This window comes from Oncorhynchus gorbuscha, linkage group LG02 (assembly GCF_021184085.1).
Source record: "Oncorhynchus gorbuscha isolate QuinsamMale2020 ecotype Even-year linkage group LG02, OgorEven_v1.0, whole genome shotgun sequence".
NCBI lineage: Eukaryota > Metazoa > Chordata > Actinopteri > Salmoniformes > Salmonidae > Oncorhynchus > Oncorhynchus gorbuscha.
Genome location: NC_060174.1, coordinates 47641867 through 47645894, shown reverse-complemented (window position 1 = coordinate 47645894; position 4028 = coordinate 47641867). Strand labels below are relative to the sequence as shown.

Below are 4028 nucleotides of genomic sequence, written 5' to 3'. Positions count from 1 at the left end.
TAGAACCGTTTAGCCAAAATGACCATTGTTATGTTTGGAGGAAAAAGGGGGAAGCTTGCAAGCCGAAGAACACCATCCCAACCGTGAAGCACGGGGGTGGCAGCATCATGTTGTCGGGGTGCTTTCCTGCAGGAGGGACTGATGCACTTCACAAAATAGATGGCATCACGAGGGAAAATGTGGATATATTGAAGCAACATCTTTAGACATCAGTCAGGAAGTTAAAGCTTGGTCGCAAATGGGTCTTCCAAATGGATAATGACCCCAAGCATACTTCCAAATCTGTGGCTTAAGGACAGCAAAGTCAAGATATTGGAGTGGCCATCACAAAGCCCTGACCTCAATCCTATAGAAAGGTTGTGGGCAGAACTGAAATTGTGTGCGAGCAAGGAGTCCTACAAACCTGACTCCGTTACACCAGCTCTGTCAGGAGAAATGGGCCAAAATTCACCCACTTTGTGGGAAGCTTGTGGAAGGCTACCTGAAACGTTTGACCCAAGTTAAACAATTTAAAGGCAACGCTACCAAATACTAATTGAGTGTATGCAAACTTTGACCGACTGTGAATGTGATGAAAGAAATAAAAACTGAAATAAATCACTCTACTATTATTCTGACATTTCACATCCTTAAAATAAAGTGGTGATCCTAACTGACCTAAAACAGGGAATGTTTACTAGAATTAAATGTCAGGAATTGTGAAAAACTGAGTTTAAATGTATTTGGCTTAGGTGTATGTAAACTTCCGACTTCAACTGTATCTAGCCTATCGGTGATTTGACCCAAACATTTGGTATACATATTAGTTCAGAACCTAGCTATGAACCTCAGCTATCATTAACCAGTTGTATCAACTTCAAAACCGTCTAAATGACATTAATGAAGCCTATGGATTGAGTAGAATATAACTTTGTGCCAAGGATGCTAGTCGTATATACATGTAGTTAATACCAAGCATGAGATTGGTAGCCTGTACATTTCATATATTCATTGATCATGTACTCTACCTTGGCAATTAAAGGTGCAGTTCAGGTATGAATGTCTTTTAGATAATTTTTCAGTCGTATCAAATTCCAGTCTTTGAATGACACCGTCTGAATGTATGTATTACAATTATACACTTCAGTGTTTACCAATCAATGGTTACACATTGTAACTAATAGACTAGAAACAGGATTTAACTAGTTCAAAGACTGATTTGTAATTCATATATACAGAATTTTTTTTTAAACAGTACACTACACTTCCTATGCATCATGTTAATACTCTAAAACCAGTTAATCTTAATATCTAATTCCCTTCATCTGCATTGATCTGATAAACACAGGATAGGTGTAGTATTTCATCAAATGAGACTTAATTTCAACTAGTAGAGAATATGAAACGCTTTGTGAAAGAAGTTCATTATCAAGTGTTATAAATACATGCATAAATATAATACAATACAAGTTCAATCTGTACTTCAAAGCACATCTGTTGTGCACTATAAAAACAGAGGAAGAAAGAGGTGTAATCATAAGCATCAGGAGGTGAAATGCAAAACTGACCTTCGATCATTAACTCTGAAATACAGATAGATGCAGTAATCCCGATGTGAAGCATCTCTTTAATAATACTTCCTGTTGACCTGACCAAGTGCCCTCTATGTAGCCAGCTCAGATGCGGGAGGGGTTCCCCGACACAGCTGATATAAACTAAAGGATTTAGGGAGAAGAGGGATGAAGTGAAGGAGAGAGACCGTTATTGAGAAAATGTTCAACAGGAATCAGTGTGGTGTGAACCCACCACACTAAGTGGCTGCAGAGTACTCTTTGCTGAAAAACATGAATGGACACACAAGGACAAACATTATAGCGTAGTTATAGAAATAATAAAGTGTCTTATTATTCTCCATGGTTGCCCTCTTGCCTATTCTTTGAAGGTGTACAGAGCCACAGTTATACAGTCAAGTCTGCTTACTGCACAACACAGTCAGTTCATCAATCAGATTGATACATGAGTGTGTAGGTGTGGGTTATAGGGTGTCTAATTGTTCTCCATTTTTTCAATATGGATTATTTAAAATAGCCCGTTTTGTTTTTGTACAGACGTCACACCCTTACCTAAACAGTACCCTCCTACCTGAGAAGTAGGACTCAAAGAGCGAGAAACTGGGAATTGAATAACTGCAGTTAACATAGCTAAGTAAATAGAATAATACTCTTAATGCAATGTCAATGACTCTTAAAAGAGTCTTTGGTTGTGCGTAGTGTAGTCTATGGTGTTGCCAGGGAACAGCACCCTCTTCCAAGAAGTAGGAGGTGAAGATCTCCCGCACACGGATTTGCTCTTGCTGAATTGTTGGAAACTCCATCCTTGAAACATCCTGCAGAGCAGCAGACTCGAGCTGCAGAACCCCTCCTGCAGATCCCCTCCTGTCCATCCTCATGAAGTTATGCAGGACACAGGTAGCCTTCACACACCTGTATTCCTCCAACAGGAAGTCCCAGATGGCCCTGGACACCCAACCTTGCAGTGCCCTGCACGTTAACTGTAGCCAATCGTTTTGAAGGAATCTCCAGTTACAAGGTATCTGTAGGAATATGGAAGACAATGTCATTATTAGACTTTTACATCACCAGGTCATTGTGGATTACCAAAGTATAATATCCCTGATATCAATCCATTGTTATCATGATTTGTTAGATGCATGGGCACACGTGTGCATGTGTAGCATGTGACAATAACAGGATCATATCAAGGATAGCATCACAAATGAATACATAAATACCACTTGAAGCTTGATGAGGAGTTGATCATTTGAGTCGGCTGTGCAGTGCTGAGGCAAAAATAAAAATGTGCACCGCTGTGAGTCCCCAGGACTGAGAACCACTGATCTTCATTGGGACCTCTTCATATGTAGACAGGTTTCATAGCTCTCTTTATCTGAGGACATCATTAAAAAAATATATATTTCACCTTTATTTAACCAGGTAGGCTAGTTGAGAACAAGTTCTTATTTGCAACTGCGACCTGGCCAAGATAAAGCGTAGCAATTCGACACATACAACAACACAGAGTTACACATGGAATAAACAAAACATACAGTCAATAATATAGTAGAACAAAATAAAAATAAAAGTCTATATACAGTGAGTGCAAATGAAATAAATAGGCCATGGTGGCGAAGTAATTACAATATAGCAATTAAACACTGGAATGGTAGATTGGCAGAAGATGAATGTGCAGGTAGAGATTACCCATCAAAACACAAACGAGAATAGCCAGGCACTTCTATGGAACAACAAAGATATTCTTGTAAAAACAAAGTCTTTGTTCTAAGTGATTTGTTCTAAGTGATTTGAAAGAAATATATTTGTGCTTGATTTATTTGACAAAGAAGGAAATATACTCTCTTCAAATCAAATCGAATTGTATTTGTCACATGCACCAAATACAACAGGTATAGTAGACCTTACAGTGAAAAGCTTACTTACAAGCTCTTAACCAACAATGTAGTTTTAAGAAAAATAAGTGTTTAGTAAAAAATAGAAAAGTAAAAAATAAAAAATAATAATAATTAATTAAAGAGCAGCAGTAAAATAATAGTAAGGAGGCTATATACAGGGGGGTACCAGTACCGAGTCAATATGCAGAGGCACAGGTTAGTCGAGGTAATTGAGGTAATATGTACATGTAGGTAGAGTTAAAGTGACTATGCCTAGACAATAACCAGAGACTAGCAGCAGCGTAAAAGAGGGGATTGGGGGGGGGGGGGGGGGGGCATCACTGCCATACCAGGCCCCGTCGATGAGAATGGGGGCGTACTCTGTCCTCCTTTTCCTGTCGTCCACAATCATCTTCTTTGTCTTGATCATGTTGAGGGAGAGGTTGTTATCCTGGTACCACATGGCCAGGTCTCTGACCTCCTCCCTATAGGTTGTCTCCTTGTTGTCTGGGATCAGGCTGTTGTGTCGTCAGCAAACTTAATTATGGTGTTGAAGTCGTGCCTGGGCATAGAGTCAAATCTAATTTCATTGGTCACATAC

At 39.3% G+C, this 4028-nt stretch overlaps 1 long non-coding RNA gene across 1 annotated transcript; it reads right to left on the bottom strand.

The window, feature by feature from the left end:
* Window positions 1–686: 686 nt before the first annotated feature.
* LOC124003431 lies at window positions 687–3828 on the bottom strand. The gene is made up of 3 exons (XR_006833219.1): window positions 3778–3828; window positions 2771–2925; window positions 687–2572 (listed from the first exon to the last, which is right to left on the bottom strand). It is a non-coding gene; the product is annotated as an uncharacterized LOC124003431 (long non-coding RNA).
* Between the last annotated feature and the right edge of the window lie 200 nt (window positions 3829–4028).